The sequence below is a fragment of the Chlorocebus sabaeus genome, chromosome 14 (genome assembly GCF_047675955.1).
Source record: "Chlorocebus sabaeus isolate Y175 chromosome 14, mChlSab1.0.hap1, whole genome shotgun sequence".
In the NCBI taxonomy this organism is placed as follows: Eukaryota; Metazoa; Chordata; class Mammalia; order Primates; family Cercopithecidae; genus Chlorocebus; species Chlorocebus sabaeus.
The window spans coordinates 68,184,276-68,203,677 of record NC_132917.1 but is presented as its reverse complement, the minus strand read 5'-3'; the positions used below and the strand labels follow the sequence as shown (position 1 = coordinate 68,203,677).

The 19,402-nt window shown below is 40.1% G+C and overlaps 1 protein-coding gene across 2 annotated transcripts in view; it reads right to left on the bottom strand.

Annotated features, from left to right (window-relative positions):
* The window catches only part of PLEK (pleckstrin), a 68,650-nt gene that overhangs the window by 36,415 nt on the left and 12,833 nt on the right, over window positions 1-19,402 (bottom strand). The window lies entirely within an intron of this gene.

Genomic DNA, 19,402 nt, shown 5'->3' with positions numbered 1-19,402 from the left:
AATTTGGAATGTCTTCACCGTCTGTCCCAGCATGATCGGAAGGCTTTAAAGAACCCTCACTTAGAAACCTCATAGTGTTTTTGGATGCTTATCGTGTAAAAGCACCCCTGCGTTCCGAATAATTCATTTCAAGAAACGTGGTATTAAGTCCTTACTATGTGCCAGGCGCCTGAATAGGTGCAGGGGTAAAAATGTCTTGCCACCAAGGAACCTCCCGCATTTGTGAATCTGCTGAACGTCACCACTGATGGATTAGATGATGCTGCCTTTGCCCCTTCCCCGCCTGCCACGTGTCATCGCGCCTGCTTAGCGACACCTAGTGGTCAATAAAGAGAACTATCTGAATCAATGACGCCATTTAGGACTTCCTCTCAATAGAGTGTGAGCAAGTTTTCTCCTGCTGTGTCAGATCCCTCTCCCAGATCAGATCATTAGAACCTCTTCCAATATCTTATGTATGGGTGTCTAGAATGACTTTTTTTTTTTTTTTGAGACAGAGTCTTGCTCTGTCGTCCAGGCTGGAGTGCCATGGCCCGGATCACGGCTCTGCAACCTCTGCCTCCCAGGTTCAAGTGATCCTCCCACCTCAACCTCCCGAGTAGCTGGAATTACAGGGACATGCCACCACGCACAGCTATTTTTGTATTTTTAGTAGAGTTTCACCGTGTTGGCCAGGCTGGTCTTGAACTCCTGACCTCAGGTGATCTGCCTGCCTCTGCCTCCCAAAGTTCTGGGATTACAGGTGTGAGCCACCACACCCAGCCTAGAATGACTTTTTAAGATCTCTTTCTGCACACATTTGATCAATAACCTTGGAAACATTATTCTTGTAGTACATTTTATTGCTGTAAGTGAACGTTAAGACTTCTGAATAAGCAAAAATGATTACTTAGCATCTCCAATGGAAAACTATGCATTTTTTATAGCACACCTTTCTAAGTTATTTGTTTCTATGGAGTCTTTGTCTTTTCTTGTCTTGGAGTTATTTTAGAACTCTGTAGATTGTGGATAAATACGAATAATTCTTGTCTATAAACATGCAAATAAATTCTGACTGATGGAAGTTCAGTAGACTCCACCTCACCCCACACCCTCGCTCCACCCCACCTCCCATGGAAAAAGTCAATTTTGTGTCCACTGGTAAATGAATTTCAATGTTGCTTTATATAAATTGGCCTTTGACCTTTCCTTTGAACTGGTTGTGACCTCTGGCTAATTTCCCCTTTAATTCATGAGTTAAATAAAATTTTGACATGTTTTCATTCTATTATATGTAAGAGTCATAGTTTTATCTTTTTAAAAGTTATTCTTTAGCATTGGTAATTCAAAAGAGACATTAAATTTAGCTGAGAAATATCAGACCACCTGTAGAGCTAAATATAAATTTAAGTAAAAGGTGTCAAAACCTGTGAGAAGAGTCTGAGATGTTACCCTACTTGTAAGCTAACAAGTCAGCCTGCCTGTTTCAGGGATGCTCACGGAAGACACAAGACTTCTGGGGTTTGGGGTAAGACAAAGGACTTTGCTACTCACAGCACAGTAAACAGAATGAGCTCCATACTGGTCTTGATGCTTGTTGGCCCTAAGTCTACCAAGGACAAAGTGGAGCAGCCTAGATGGATGCTGCACATACGGAGGGTTTGCATCATAACTGAGGACCCAGAGCTTAGGGAACATGAATCTTTTGTAATGCGCTGCAAGCAAACCTGCCCAAACTTTGTCTCAGAGGCAGACCTTATCTTTATTATACTGGACAGTAAGTGAATCTGCCCTTTACTCTGGAAGGAGACAACCTCTATCTTCAAAGCTGTTGTTCACTGTACAAGCATCCATAAAATAGAATAGAGTGCCTCTGCTTGCAAGTTGTATATATACACAAAAGACCCATGGAGAACTTTCTCCCAACAAAAAGAAACCATTAAGTTGTCTAATTCACTTAAATGTATTACAGAATATCTAGTTGGTGCCCAATGGGCCTCCAGTTCAAGAGAGGGAGCTGAGCCCACAGACTGAGGAATCCCCTTTCAACAGATACACAAATTCATGTGGAAATGATTTAAGAATATATAAAAGTGTGAACATATACATACCCACTTGCTCAAAAGAAAGCACTTTGACACATACATTTCCTTGCTCTGTTAGCAGAGAAGGCCTAGAAGCAACAACAGCCTGGTAGTGTCAAGCACATCTAGCTCCCAGATCTTGATTACTAATACGATTCTCCAATAAAAGGAATGAGAGGTCCTTGGAGAAATAGATGGCTCGAAGATTTCAGCAGGAAATGCAAAAGATGACCCTGAAGCATCCTGCAGTACCAGAAAGTAAGAAAGTGCTAAAAATTTTTAACTAAAAACACGAAAGACTGAAACCATGATGGTGATCAAAGGGACCCAAGAGTCAACTGAATGAACTCCTAGTGGCCAAAGCTAGAAAATTTGGAGCAAGAAAATAAAGAAAATAGTATTAGATTATAGCCAAAGTCTAAAAATAAATAAATTTATGATTGAGTAAATAAATAAGAGAGAATACACAAATCTATTCCAAGATTCCAAGAATTCCAAATAAGTTATCTAGATTCTCCACCCTTAAAGAGGTGGAGCATGAATCCTTGCTCCTTAACTATAGGCTGTGTATAGTGACTTTTTAAAAAGTATGGTACAGAAAGGAGAAAAAAGGAGTAACTTTATGGTGGAGAAACATGATAAATGCAACCTCAGCCAGAGCCAGGTGATCAAGGTTAACATCATGGTCATAAATCAGATTATAGTATATACCCTTGGTATCTAATCACGAGAAAAACACTAGACCAAACCTCAATTGAGTGATAGTGTATGAAAAACCTGACTAGTGCCCCTTAAGACTGTCAAGGTCATCAAAACCAAGGGAAGTCTGAGAAGCTGTCACTCCCAAGAGGAGCCTAAGGAGACATGCCAACTAAATATCATATGGTATCTACATGGGATCCCAGAACAGAAAAAGGACATTAGGGGGAAACTAAGTATATCTAAAGAAAGTATGAACTTTCACCAGAAGTTGGGAGTTCAAGACCAGCCTGACTAATGTGGAGAAACCCCATCTCTACTAAAAATACAAAATTAGCCAGGCGTGGTGGTGCATGCCTCTAATTCCAGCTACTCCAGAGGCTGAGGCAGGAAAATTGCTTGAACCCAGGAGGTGGAGGTTGTGGTGAACCGAGATCACGCCATTGCACTCCAGCCTGGGCAACAAGAGCGAAACTCTGTCTCAAAAAAAAAAAAAAAAGAAGAAGAAGAAGAAGAAAGTATGAACTTTTAAAATGATAAACTTATCAATTTTGGTTAATTAGTAATGACTAATGTGCCATGCTAATGTAAATGTTAATAATAGGAGAAACTGGATGCAGGGTAAATGGGTATGCTATAGTATCTTAATTGTTCTGTAAAACTAAAATTATTCTAAAATAAAAAAGGGCTGAGAGTGGTGGCTCATGCCTGTAATCCTAACACTTTGGGAGGCTGAGGCAGGCGGATCACCTGAGGTCAGGAGTTTGAGATCAGCCCGGTTAGCAAGGTGAAACCCCGTCTCTACTAAAAATACAAAAATTAGCCAGGCGTGGTGGTGGGCGCCTGTAGTCCTAGCCACTCGGGAGGCTGAGGTGGGAAAATCACTTGAACCTGGGAGGTGGAGGTTGCAGTGAGCCGAAATCGTGCCACTGCACTCCAGCCTGGGCAACAGAGCAACATTCTATCTCAAAAAAATAAAAATAAAAATAAAATAAAATAAAAAATAAGAAGGTCATTTTAGTAAAAAAGAAAGCATTTCCAATTCTTCTCTACTTTCTCATATTCATCATGTACAGATGGAGATTCCAATGCCACCATTTTCATATTGTTATGTTCACATTCTCTTCATTCAGAAAGGCTTTAAATTAAGTAAGAATTCTTTTTGCAGTGGGATCTTTATTTGATCAGTTCTTCCTCTCCCCTTGAGGATTATGGAGTTATAGAAGGTTGCTTTTTAAAGGATGTGGCTTTGTTAAGTTTAAGATTTTAATTCGGGGTATAACTCTCTGGTTGGAAAGCATTCAGATTTCAGGTTTTTTATAGTATTCTTAAACAGAGGCATTACACCACTAACAACCAATAACTAAGAGAGTGACTCCTCTAGAAGAATCTCATTAATACAGGTGAGCCCAGAGCTCTAACTACGGGAGGTATGAACTGCTGAGGGTCAATGAGGACCAAATACCAGTCCTGCTGGAAATTCAGGGAAATGCAGCAGGCCCAGTGCGTGGAACAGTACTGCCGGGCACTGGCTGCCAGCTCACTCTTGCACAGAGTCAACCACCTAAAGAAGTGTGGCTACTATGCCTGCGAATGAGGGCAATTGCTCTCATGAAAGGGCATGCTAGGGGGAGCTGCAGGTTTACAGAGCACCCTGTAGTTTGTTTACTGAACAGTTATGGCCATGAAGGCAATTGAAGGCTGAGATACAAGCCATGTCTAGCAAGCCCTCGAGTGCTGCACTCCAGCACAAGTCAAGGCTGCCCTAGGGAAGCGGTACCTTGTTATTAAGTGCAGTAGTACCCTCCCCCAGCTAAACCCTGTGCTCATGGGGTTGCTCCTGCCCAGATTTAATGAATCTAAAATTTACTCTACTTTCTGTTTGGGCTCAAATGATAGTGAGACAGTGAGAGAAAGGGCTCCCCAGAGAACCTCTGACCGGCCTGTGCACTGGGAGGATGGGGTGGGGCCTTGGGAGGTTCACACCATTTGCAGCCGGGAAGAGCCTGACCTCTCCTATTCCTGGGTGGCAACCTGGGATTCAGTCTGTGAGATGGGGGCATGTTAACAGGAACCCCTCTTGCTTTGCTGAGAGAGTCTTTTTCCTTTTCTCCTAATAAATTCTGTAACCCTTCACCCTTCAAAGTGTCTGCATGTCTAATCTTTCCTGGTCATGTGACAAGAATCCAGTTTTTTTCCTACAGCAATAGGAACAGGAACGGAAGTTAGCATCAATTCTAACATTGAAACATAGAGATCCACCTCTTGAAGGACAAAGAGTAAACAACAACAACAACAACAACAACAAAAACTAGCCCATATAAAGAGTTGATAGCTGAAAATGCAGCACATCCATAAAGGAGCTGAACCCCGTAGGGTACAATCATAAAATCATATTTTTTTTCTCAACATTCCCCATTCTGACAATCAGGTTTTTCTCTGTCCCTTGGATGAAATCGTAGGCAGGTTTCACAGATTTCCTAATAGCTCCTAGCTTTAATAAAATCCAGATCAGTCTATTTGCCATATAACTGTAGTCCAGTGTAATATAAAACACTATAATCCTTTTTTTTTTTTTTTTTTTGAGACGGAGTCTCGCTCTGTCGCCCAGGCTGGAGTGCAGCAGTGTGATCCTGGCTCACTGCAAGTTCCACCACCTCCTGGGTTCAAGCCATTCTCCTGCCTCAGCCTCCCTAGAAGCTGGGACTATAGGCTCCCGCCACCACACCCGGCTAATTTTTTTGTATTTTTAGTAGAGACGGGGTTTCACCGTGTTCGCCAGGATGGTCTTGATCTCCTGACCTCGTGATCCGCCCGCCTCGGCCTCCCAAAGTGCTGGGATTACAGGCTTGAGCCACCGCACCCGGCCTACCTTTTTTTTTTTTTTTTTAATTTACATGTTTCCCCATCTCCAACTTAAAAACCAGAGTAGAAGGAGAAGGTAATGATCAGCATCTTCACCACAGCCTAGCTCCCTGTCCAGCCCCATTTGCTAGATCTGATTTTATGATTTCTCCAGGATCCAAGGCGGAAGGTGAAAGATACATCATCAGGCCTGTCTCTTGAGCAGTCCCAGTGCCTGAGGAAAGGGGACAGTCTATTAGGCTTTGGACCTTAACTCCTCATTCCTACACATCACTACAACTTAATTTGAAAAATTCAGTTTTTCACGATAACCTAAGGGACCATCAAGATGCCCTACAGTGGAGCCCTTCAAGTGGCCCCACTCATTCGGTTGCCCCAGGCCCATGCCCCACTAGGGACAGCCCTCCCTGCACTAGGTCTTGCCTGGTGACCTTCATGGCTGGTATACTATGGCTGGCTCCTTCTCTCCTGGGATGCTCATGCTAGTTCTGCCATTGGACACAGATGATGACAAACCTTTCAGTGTGGACAAGGTGGCCCTTTCAGTGGTTTGATTCCCACTCCCTGCTCAGCCTCTGGAGCGAGTCCCTGCAGGAAAACTGTGAAAAGTCCCTCATCCTTCCTGTTGGTCCTCTTGGACAGGATCCTTTTTAAGCCAACCCCAGGCATGCTTCCCTGAAGGGATCTGCATCTGGCCACAGAATCCCAGCTCCCAGGCCTCCAGCAATGGGAGTGCAGCCCTGTTCCAGTGCCTCCCGTCTTTAAACCTTTCAGGTTTGGAACATTCTGAAGGTCCCCCTGAAACCTCCCTCCCTTGCTCTGAGGCAAGGGAAGCATGTCCTTCTCTCCCAAATAGGGAGAAGTAGAGGAGTGGGGACTCCAGCACACTGACCAGGCTCCAGAGCAATCCTCTCTTCGATCTCCCCAATCTCAGTACACAGCAGTAGCCCAGCACTTGGCTGACCTAGTAAAACCTTTTTACCCCTTTAGCAAGTCCTACGTGAATGGTGAATGGCTTAACACAGGGGTCAGCAAACCACGGCCTGCAGATGACATTCCTCTTCACTCTTTCTTTCTTGTTAATTCTTGTCCATGAGCAAAGAATGGTTTTTCCATTATTCAGTGGTTTTAAAAATCAACAGAAGAATAACATTTTGTGACACATAAAAATTATATGAAACTCACACTTCAGTGCCATAAATAGTGTTCCTGGGCCAGGTGCGGTGGCTCATGTCTGTAATCCCAGTACTTTGGAAGGCCAAGGCAGGCGGATTACTTGAGGTCAGGAGCTCAAGACCAGCCTGACCAACATGGTGAAACCTCTGTCATCTTTACTAAAAATACAAAAGTTAGCCAGGTGTGGTGGCACACACCTGTAGTCCCAGCTACTTGGGAGGCTGAGGCAGGAGAACCACTTAAGCCCCGGAGGCAGAGGCTGTAGTGAGCTGAGATCATGCCACTGCACTCCAGCCTGGGCAACAGAGCAAGACCCTGTTTCTAAGTAAATAAATAAATAAATAAAAAGTGTTATTGGAACACAGCCATGCTTATTTGTCTCCATATTATCAATGGCCATTTTCACACTACGAAAGCAGGGTTGAGTAGTTGTGACAGCAATTATATGACCTACAAAGCCTAAAATATTTATTATTGTGCCTTTCTCAGGAAAAGTGGGCTGACCCCTGGTCTAGAAACTTAGTCAGAATGTAGAAGTATTTGACACTAGTGAGTTCCTTTCTTGCATGGAGCTTCCGGCAAAACTCCAAGATCTGGTCCGATAAATGGCTACAAATTCAATAGTTCAAAAGCAGAGCAGAATGGAACTGCAGAAAGCCAAACTAACAAATCAGAAAACTAGCAACGAAATTTCCCAGACTCACAGCCAGTCTATCATATATATTTGAAGACTTTTCAAAAAGACATTTTCATGTGTTTAAGGGCTTGGAAAGCATACACACATATACCTTTTTGACTTTTTAGAAAAAGAACTTGATGAACTATACGAGCTGACCAAAAAAATTAGTTACTCAGAATAACCCTAATCATTTGGGGGAAGAAACATCAGTAAGAAGCCTGTTTCCTCACGCCCAGAGAACGGGCTCTGGCAAAAGAATATATTGGAAAGCCTGTTTACGGGAGTTAAGTTGATTCCCACTCTCTCACGACCACAGCCCAATGATTGGCCCACTTCTGTTATAATATAGCAGAGGAGAGGTTTACCTCGTAGAGCAATGGTTCTCAAACATTACTGGTCTCAGACCCTTTCATACTCTCTTTTTTTTTTTCTTTCTTGAGACAAGGTCTCACTCTGTCTCCCAGGCTGGAGTGCAGTGGCGTGAGCTCGGCTCGCTGCAACATCTGCCTCTCGGGTTCAAGCGATTCTCCTGCCTCAGCCTACCAACTAGCTGGGATTATAGGTGCTCATCACCACACACTGCTAATTTTTGTATTTTTAGTAGAGATGGGGTTGGTCTCAAACTCCTGACCTCAGACAATCCACCCACCTCAGCTTCCCAAAGTACTCGGATATCAGGCGCCTGGCCTATACTCTTAAAAACTGTTGAGGACTCCCAAGGAGCTTTGAGTTATGTGGATTCTACTTATTGACATTTACCAATTAGAAATTAAAAACTGAGAAATTTAAAAAGTATTCACTCATTCATTTTAAAATAACAATAATAATCCATTACAAGTTAACACAAATAACATTTCTTGGTGAAAATGTTGTGTTTTCTGAAACAAAAAAAAAAGGTCAATAATGAGTGATATTGTTTTACATTTTTAAAATCATGTTAATGTCTAGCTCAATAAAACAGCTGGTTCTCATAGCTGCTTCTGTGTTTGAACAGTTGTGATATGTTGTCATGGTTGAAGTAAATTAAGAAAATCTGACCTCACACAGTATGGAAAAGGAAACAGTATTCTAATAGTCTTTTGAGATAATTGTGCATATTCTTCTTACAAACACACCAAAACTCAAAGCTTCTAGTCATGATGTAAAATTTAAAGCCATATCAATAAACTTTTGGTGTGCTGTTATTTATTGATCTGCCTTGCACTTCAAATAGATTTATGTTATCCTTGCACCATTTTGTAGCATGATGCATTGCTCATTTGAAAAATAATGGCTCACCAAGTTATACAAATCTTCTAAATATTGATGGCTCATTCCACAATATTTTTAAAAATCATATTTTTGAAAATATCATCCCCAATTTCATCACAATAATATTAAATTATTGGGAAACTGTCAAGGCTATGGTAGCAAACAAGCTTTTCAAGATTCTAATTTTCACTTGAAAGTTTGAATCACATCATTGGCAACCAATACCATTTTGTCTGAAGTGACAGGATCATTTTATTCATTTTCAAGAAAATGTCTACCGAATACACAAGTCTGAATAACCAGATTGCCATTTCTTTCAAGCAAATTATGTTTCCACAAAAAAAGTGGCTAGTTCAGCTCACAGCTCCAAGAGTCACACATGTATGTTTTTCCTTTAGATATTATAATAACACAGAGTATTATAAAGACATGCACTCAAGGGTAAAGATTTCATGAAACTAATAACTTTTACTGCAACTTCAAGGACATTTCGAAGTTTGATTGCTTTTTTTTTCCACCCTGACTGAATCACAGTGAAAATTACACAGTTTCTGCCTTGATTCATGCCAAGGTGTCAGCAATTTTACTCACCATTTTTTTGCACTGTCAGTGCAAATGTTAACATAGTAAAAAAAAAAAAAAAAAATCAAATAACATCTTGGTATTACTATGAAAGTAGTTTTGACCTCTTAGACTCTTGAAAGAGTCTCAGAGACCCTCAGGAGCCTGTAGACCATTTGAGAACTGCTCATTTCAGAGATAATGAATAAGGAAGGCGAGAGGATTCTAAGACAACCATCACAGCTAAAAATGGAGATAAAGCACATATGAAAACAGATAAAGTTTGCATGCCGGACAGTGAGATAACAGTCAGCTCACCCCCTCTTCTTGGGTCTGGGATGTTGGTAGCCAGGTCAACACCCATCCAGGGGATGATTAGGGTATACCTCTCTGGGTAAACGACTATCAGATATGAACACTGAGGAGGTCTCCAACGAACGACCAGGTCTCTGCCCAGCCAGCCACTGGGGGCAAGATAAGTTGAAAAATACCACCCAAGCACAAGTAAGACTTTTAGTGCCTTATTTCTGAACATGAATGGCACCAAAAGATAACTAGGCACAGGAAGAAAACCGTTAAGATGAAGGTAGAAATGAAAACAAGCAAATCACAAAGAACTGTGTCAGAGAACAGTGCGAGGAGGAAAAGAGAAAAAAATCTATTTCTCATAATAACCTCAGAGAATCAACAGAATATATTGCACAAGAACTGGAAACATAATATTTTATATATATATATATATATATATATATATATATATATATATATATATTCTTTTGTAACTTGCTTTTGTTACCCAATATTACATTCCTAAAGTTCAAACATCACAGGCATTATGTTAATGCATATAGCTGTACATGTATTCACTCATTTACACCTCTGTATAATATTCTGTTCTGTGAATATACCTGATATTATTTATAGTTCTCCTGCAAATAGACATTGGAGTTATTTCCAGTTCTTTGTTTTTACAAATGTTCATTCTATGAGCATTGTCCTCTTGTGCCTATGTGCTCTCATTTATGTTGGAGATATACTGAGGACTGGAACCACAGATATACTGAGGACTGGAACCACAGATATACTGAGGACTGGAACCACAGATAAACTGAGGACTGGAACCACAGATATACTGAGGACTGGAACCACAGATATACTGAGGACTGGAACGGAGTTTCGCTCTTGCTGCCTAGGCTGGAGTACAGTGAGACGATCTCTGCTCACTGCAACCTCCGCCTCACAGGTTCAAATGATTCTCCTTTCTCCTGCCTCAGCCTCCCATGTAGCTGGGATTACAAGTGCCTGTCACCACCTCCAGCTAATTTTTTGTATTTTTAGTGGAGACGGGATTTCACCATTTAGCCAGGCTAAACTCCTGACCTCAGGTGATCCACCCACCTCAGCCTCCCAAAGTGCTGGGATTACAGTTGTGAGCCACTGTGCCTGGCCCACAGCATCGTATTTTACAGGATAACAACCACCAAATTGTTTCACAAAATTTACACATTTATTCTCACATTGGCAGGATTCTATCAACAATTACTATTGTCAGACTTTACAATTTTTGCCAGTCTAGTGGATATAAACGGTATCTCATGGTTTTTAACTTGTCTTTTCTCGAATTACCAATAGTTATATGCTTATTAGCTGTCTCAGATGAAAGTGTGTATTCGTTAAATAAAACACAGGCTTACCCAAAGTACATATAATCCTCTCTCATGTGACAAACTATCTAAGGCCGGGGTCACTGTACAATCTCCGGAGCCAGGTCCCCTCAATCTGGATGCCTGGTCCCCACCATAAGGTAAATTTTCTTGAAGGGTGCCCATGATAAAGACCCTGAAATCTCTTTTTACAGAGATGATGTATTCTAGCACCACCTTCCCCCACGCTCTCAACTCATGTTTCCAAAAGCAGAAGTGGGTAGGGGGCAGGCTGTGGTCCAGAACAAGGGAAAAGAGGTCCTCTTAGATGCAAGTGGCCTACAGACTCCAGTGTCCCATTAGACACTGACCAGTGCAGTATGGCATATCATACTATGATGCACGTTCAGGTTTAGGATAGAGGAAGGGAGTATTCTACATCAGCGCAGTCAGAAAACTGGGCAGGTCTCTAAAGGAGCTTAGAAGTCCTGAACAAAAAGCCCTATGACTCCAGCAGTTCCTAGCAGGGTCTTCCCAAGCTCACCTCAGTTTTTACCTTTCTTTTATCTTTCAAGAGTGGACTTCAAGGTAAAAGAAAGATGCCTTGGAATTGTAACATGAAGAAACATCAAGTGTTTTCGACTCAGTCCGAGTTGCATTCAAATTCCAGCCCTACCTCTTATCCTGGGCAAAGGGCTTTCACCTCTCTGAGTCTCAGATTCCTCACCTGTGAAATGAGATCTATCGCAGAGAGCAATCGTAGCCACCTCTAGGGTCATTGTGAAGATTAAATGAGATCTTGAGTAATGCCTGTGAGGAAGGCAATATAGAAGAGTGGTGAAGATTTTGCCTGGGTTCTAACCCCAGTGCTGATATTTCCTAGCCATGTGACCTCGGGCAAGTTACTTGGCTTTTTCGTGACACAGATTCTTTGTTTGTAACACCAGGGCAATAATAGTTTCCCACCTCATAAAGTTACGATGAGAAGTAAATGAGGTAGGTTGGGCACGATGGCTCACACCTGTAATCCCAGGACTTTGGGAGGTCGAGGAGGGCGAATCACCTGAGGAGGGTGAATCACCTGAGGTCAGGAGTTTGAGATTAGCCTGACCTACATGGTGAAACCCCATCTCTATCAAAAATACAAATATTAGCTGGACCTGGTGGCACACACTTGTAATCCCAGATACCCGGGAGGCTGAGTGAGGCAGGAGAATCACTTGAACCCAGGAGGCAGAGGTTGCAGTGAGCTGAGATTGCACCACTACACTCCAGCCTGGGCAATAGAGTGAGATTCTGTCAAAAAAAAAAAAAAAGTAAATGAGGTAATTTGTGTACAACTCTTAGCTGAATGTCTGGTGGATAGTAAGTGCTTAGTTAATATTAGCTATTATTTGTGTTTTTTTAAAGTTAAAACCCAAATGACAACCTAGAAAAATATTTGAAATAAGTATAAAATACAAAAAGCTACTATTTACAACATAGGAAAAACTCCTACAAATCTAATATGAAAAGAAAATCTAAGAGAAAAAACGAGACAAAAGACAGGAAAACATATTTTACAAAAGAAATAAAGATGGACAATAATGATGAAAAATGCCCATCTAACTAATATATATGTATGTATATGTGTGTGTGTGTGTATATATATATATATGTGTGTGTGTGTGTGTGTGTGTGTGTGTATGTATTTTACTTTAAGTTCCGGGATACATGTGTAGAATGTGCAGGTTTGTTACATAGGTATATGTGTGTCATGTGGTTTGCTGCACCTATTAACCTGACCTCTAAGTTCCCTCCCCTCGCCACCCACCCCCAACAGGTCCTGGTGTGTGTTGTTCCCCTCCCTGTGTCCATGTGTTCTCATTGTTCAACTCACACTCATAAGTGAGAATATGCAGTGTTTGGTTTTCTGTTCCTGTGTTAGTTTGCAGAGGATGATAGCTTCCAACTTTGTCCATGTCCCTGCAAAAGACATGATCTCATTTCTTTTTATGGCTGCATAGTATTCCATGGTGTATATATACCACATTTTCTTTATCCAATCTATCAGTGATGGGCATTTGGGTTGGTTCCATGCCTTCACTATTGTAAATAGTGCTGCAATAAACATACGTGTGCATGTGTCTTTATAGTAGAATGATTTATGTTCCTTTGGGTATATTCCCAGTAATGGGATTGCTGGGTCAAATGGTATTTCTGGTTCTAGATCCCTGAGGAATCACCACACTGTCTTTCACAATGGTTGAACTAATTTACATTCCCACCAACAGTGTAGAAGTGTTTCTATTTCTCCACAGCCTTCCCAGCATCTATTGTTTCTCGGCTTTTTAATAATCACCATTCTGACTGGCGTGAGATGGTATTTCATTGTGGTTTTGATTTGCATTTCTCTAATGATCAGTGATGTTGAGCTTTTTTCATGTTTGTTGTCTGCATAGATGTCTTCTTTTGAGAAATGTCTGTTTATATCCTTTGCCTACTTTTTGATGGGGTTGTTTCTTTCTTGTAAATTTGTTTAAGTTCCTTGTAGACTCTGGATATTCGACCTTTGTCAGATGGGTAGATTGCAAAAAAGTTCTCCCTTTGCCTGTTCACTCTGATGATAGTTTCTTTTGCTGTGCAGAAGCTCTTTAGTTTAATTAGATTCAATTTGTCAATTCTGACTTTTGTTGCCATTGCTTTTGGTATGTTTGTCATGAAGTCTTTGCCCATGCCTATGTCCTGAATGTTATTGCCTAGGTTTTCTCCTAGCATTTTTATGTTTTCGGGTTTTACATTTAAATCTTTAATTCAACTTGAGTTAATTTTTGTATAAGGTGTAAGGAAGGGGTCCAGTTTCAGTTTTCTGCATATGGCTAGCCAGTTTTCCCAGCACCAATTATTGAGTAGGAGATCCTTTCCCCATTACTTGTTTTTGTCAGGTTTGTCAAAGATCAGATGGTTGTAGATGTGCAGTGTTATTTTTGAAGTCTCTGTTCTGTTCCATTGGTTTATATGTCTGTTTTGGTACCAGTACCACACTGTTTTGGTTACTGCAGCCTTGTAGTATAGTTTGAAGTCAGGTAGCATGATTCCTCCAGCTTTGTTGTTTTTGCTTAGAATTGTCTTGGCTATATGGGGTCTTCTTTGATGCCATAAAGTGTTTTTTTGTTTTTTGTTTTTCTAATTCTGTGAAACATGTCAAGGGTAGTTTGATGGGAATAGCATTGAATCTATAAATTACTTTGGGCAGTATGGCCATTTTCATGATGTTGATTCTTTCTATCCATGAGGATGGAATGTTTTTCCATTTATTTGTGTCCTCTCTTATTTCCTTGAGCAGTGGTTTGTAGTTCTCCTTGAAGAGGCCCTTCACATCCCTTGTTAATTGTATTCCTAGGTATTTTATCCTCTTTGTAGCAATTGTGAATGGGAATTCACTCATGATTTGGCTTTCTGCTTGCCTATTGTTAGTGTAAAGGAATGCTTGTGATTTTTGCACATTGATTTAGTATCCTGAGACTTTGCTGAAGTTGCTTACCAACTTAAGGAATTTTTGGGCCGAGATGACGGGATTTTCTAAACATAGAATCAGGTCGTTTGCAAACAGTCAATTTTACTTTCTCTCTTCCTATTTGAATACCCATTATTTCTTTCTCTCGCCTGATTGCCCCGGCCAGAACTTCCAATACTATGTTGAATAGGAGTGGTGAGAGGGCATCCTTGTCTTGTACTGGTTTTCAAAGGGAATGCTTCAAGGTTTTGCCCAATCAATATGATATTTGCTGTGGATCTGTCATAAATAGCTCTTATTATTTTGAGATATGGTCCATCAATAGCAGGTTTATTGAGAGTTTTTAATATGAAGTGATGCTGAATTTTGTCAAAGGCCTTTTCTGCATTTATTGAGAAAATCTTGTGGTTTTTTCTTTGGTTCTGTTTATCTGATGGATTACATTTGTTGATTCGCGTATGTTGAGCCAGCCTTGGGTGAAGCTGGGTTGATCTTGGTAGATAAGTTTTTGGATGTGCTGCTGGATTCAGTATTTTATTGAGTATTTTTGCATCAATGTTCATCAGGGATATTGACCTCAAGTTTTCTTTTTCTGTTGTGTCACTGCCAGGTTTTGGTATTAGGTTGATGCTGGCTTCAGAAAAAGAGTTAAAGAGGCGTCCCTCCTTCTCAATTTTTTGGCATAGTTCAGAAGGAATGGGACCAGCTCCTCTTTGTACCTCTGGTAGAATTTGGCTGTGAATCTGTCTGGTCCTGGACTTTTTTTTTAATTGGTAGACTATTAATTACTGCCTCAAATTCAGAACTTGTTATTGGTCCATTCAGGGATGTGACTTCTTCCTGGTTTAGTCTTGGGAGGGTGCTATGTGTCCAGGAATTTATCCATTTCTTCTAGATTTTCTAGTTTATTTGCATAGAGGTGTTTATAGTATTCTCTGATGGTAATTTGTACCATCCACTTCTGTAGAGTCGGTGGTGATATCCCCTTTATCATTTTTTATTCTGTCTATTTGATTCTTCTCTCTTTTCTTCTTCATTAGTCTAGCTAGCAGTCTATCTATTTTGTTAATTTTTTCAAAAAATCAGCTTCTGGATTCATTGATTTTTTGCAGGTATTTTTGTATCTCTATCTCCTTCAATTCTGCTCTGATCTTAGTTATCTCTTGTCTTCTGCCAGATTTTGGATTAGTTTGCTGTTGCCTCTCTAGCTCTTCTAATTGTGATGTTAGGATGTCAACTTGAGATCTTTCTAGCTTTCTCATGTGGGCATTTAGTGCTATAAATTCCCCTCTTAACACTGCTTTAGCTGTGTCCCAGAGATTCTGGTACGTTGTCTCTTTGTTCTCATTGGTTTCAAAAAACTTCTTGATTTTTGCCTTAATTTCAGTATTAACCCAGGAGTCACTCAGGATCAGGTTGTTCAATTTCCATGTAATTGTGTGGTTTTGAGTGAGTTGCTTAATCCTGAGTTCTAATTTGATTGCACTGTGGTCTGAGAGACTGTTTGTTGTGATTTCACTAGTAATTTTTTAAATGCAACTTAAAACAATGAGGATATGTTATGTGTTGCTCTTCAGGCTTGGAAATTTTTTCATATTGGTGAGAGCCCACAGGCACTCTCATATACTATAGTGAGAATATGAATTAGTAAAAATCTCTTTGGAGAGCAATGTGTTAGTACCTTTCAAAATTTTAAATGCATGCTATGAGACAGATCAACTATATATCTCAAGAGTCATATACTTCCCATATTTGCTTGTCCCTGAAAGAATCATTGCATTGATCCTTCTAAGAAAAGTCCATTCATTCTTCAAGATTTCACTTGTGATCTGCACCTCAAATGCAATACTTTGACTTCTCTTCAAAATCCACCATGGGATTATTCACCTTCTTTAAATGTATGTTCTGGAGTGGAACTTAATCTATTTTTCATTTGAAAATCTAAATCAAGGGTTGGAGGATTACTTACCCATCCCATCTTCCCTCAACACGTTTCTTTACCCTTTATCTCTCTTTCATTTGTGGTGACTGTACGACTGCAGGAGAGAATCCTAAGGAGGGGCAATAGAGGAAACCCACAGTGACTAATAGAATTAAGCCCACGAGTGCATGTGAGTTATCTACAGACTCTCGAAAATACATAGGAGACCCAGAAAGGGCACCAGAGTTGCCATCACAGAAGATATGGGCAGAGCGCTAGAAACACATGTGTAACTGTTTTTGTGATGCTACATTTTTGCAGACTTGCACGGCTGGGGACACACTGGATCTATAACTACATCACGGTCACTAGATATGGAGGGTGTCTTCAATCTCCAACTTGTTCAGACAAGTTCTTTCCTAAAATGAGCTTCTTAAGATAACAGCTGCTTGGAGTTCCAGTTGTCACCCATCCTTCTTACATTTCCTGCTTATGTCCAGATGAGCTAACTAGCATTAAGTGTAGCTGAGGTCACTGAAAAGATTTTTAAATAAGCTATTTTAAAAGTTACTGACATCATCAGTTCATAGCTGTTATTCCTGGGTCAGCACAACCTCCTGTCTGCAGCAGCGGCAGTCCTCGCTGGCTACTGCCTGGCTGCGCTGTGCGGGGCATGGAGCTAGATGTGGTGCCCCCACGTGGTGAGATCTCATGCCCTAGTCGCTTCCCACCCCCCATAAAAAGTGGAGGAAACTGCTTCCCAATGGCATTTAGACCAAATGAAATATCAGATCACAATTCAGTTCTGAGAATATTTTAACGTTCTAAAGTTTAGAAGTAATATGAATAATATGTATATATTTTATTCTGATTCAAGTAGACTTCACATTTCTTTAAAAGATACTTTAGTCTCATGCATAGGGGAAAAAGTTAAAATCTGAGTTTATTTACATATTTACCAAATAACTTTGGAAAGGGAGATTGGACTAGATAATATCTAAGTTTAAGCCCAACATCTAGATTCTGAAATTCTATAAAATAAACAGGATTCATTCACATTTTGTTTATTTTTGGATAGTTTTATCTTTTTCAAGTGCATAGTTTATAGGCTATTGAGAACAATAGCAAAAGAAATAATTCACTTCTTCTTGGGAGGGACAGATGTCAATGCATCTAAGGCTTTTGTTAATCTTCCAAATGCTATCAACATTTTAAAAAATGGTATGATTCTTAACATTTCAATCAAAATAAATCCACAGTAATAGTAAGAGCTAGTGTATATTGAATGCTTACTATGTGTTGGCATTGTGCTAAACCTTTTACTTATTTTTAATCTCATCTAATCCTCCCAATTTAATAAGGCAGCTGTCATTATTATTATTCCTGTCTTACACATAAGGCAGCTAGGACAGAGAAGTTAAATAACTTGCCCAAAGCAACTCAGCTTATTTGGGTAACAGGAGGGACTTGATCCAGGTCTGCCCCACTCTAGAGCCTGCAAGCTTCAAACAACACCCAGCATGCCTATGACCCTAGATTGTGTTGTTTGGCAGCCAAAAGAAATCAGTCGTTAAATTAACATCAACTCCCCCAAAGAGCCACATTTCCACAGGATAAACAAAGCTTCTTTGACTCTTGATTTTTAGGGAAAAAAATCGCTTCCTGTGTATTTCATACAGAAGGCACAGAATAAAATATCTCTATAATAAATGCAGTCTTAGATTTTGTATAGCCATTATAAAAAATCTCTCAACAGATCCTAAGTAAAGAAGTAAACGCTCAACTTGAAAAAGGCCCGGCCTGGGAGCTGTGGCTCACCTGTAATCCCAGCACTTTGGGAGGCATAGACAGGTGGATCACGTGAGGTCAGCAATTCAAGACCAGCCTGGCCAACATGGCGAAACCCCATCACTACTAAAAACACAAAAATTAGCTTGGTGTGGTGGCTTGTGCCTGTAATCCCAACTACTCGGGAGGCTGAGGCAGAAGAACTACTTGAACTTGGGAGATGGAGGTTGCAGTGAGCCGAGATCGCACCACTGCACTCCAGCCTGGCGTCAGAGCCAGACTCCGTGTCAAAAATAAAAGAAAAAAGAAAAAGGCCCTGCTTCTGATGGGTGTTAAGACAATAGGAGCCATATATAAAACTCTCTAATCATCTGTCTTTCAAAACTGAAATTGGAAAAATAAGAAGAAATACACACACAAACACACAAACGTCAGATGAATATCCTTTTAAAAATCCTCCACATAAATCATCTTTCATCACAATGCTTGGGATAAAACTTGAAAGACTCTACTTTCAGGGATCATTTCTATAGTTCGTTACTAGGATAAAACTTGAGCATCAATAGTTTTGAGGTTATAGCTTTTGACGGAGCCCTAAACTGCGCATATTCTATTTGGCCAGTAAAGAGCAGATATGTATGCTTTGAAATATAATCAAATTATTATTCAATAAATAGGGGTGTTGTGATGATAATCAAATGGGAAAAGCAGATAAATTTAGATTTTATATCTCATACCTTATATCAAAATAATTCCAGATAGATAAAAAATATAAACATTAAAAACAATATCAGGAAAGTTCTATCCAAAACCATGGGATAAAATTATTTTTATAATTTCATAATGGAGATGCTGAAAGAGATTAATAGACTAAGTTACATAAAAGTAAAAAAGTATGTGTGAGAAAAACATCACAAGCAAAAGAAAAGGACAAATGTCAAATTGGAAAAAAAAAGTTATTACAGATCGTGGACAAAAGGCTAATTTCTCTAATGTACTAGGAATTCATACAGAGAAATATGATAAAGACAAGAGAAAATGAATAAAGGACATGAAATGGCAGTTTACAGGAAAGAGAGTTCAAATGATTCTTAAGCTTGTGAAAATGTGTGATGCCCTGTATAATAAAAGGAATGCACAACGGAATGATGAGATGCTATTCTTCACATATTAAATGGTTCAAATGCAAAACTTAGATTGTACCCTGTGCTGATGAAGGTAGGGGAGAGTAGTCACATTGCTGGTAGAAATGCAAAATGG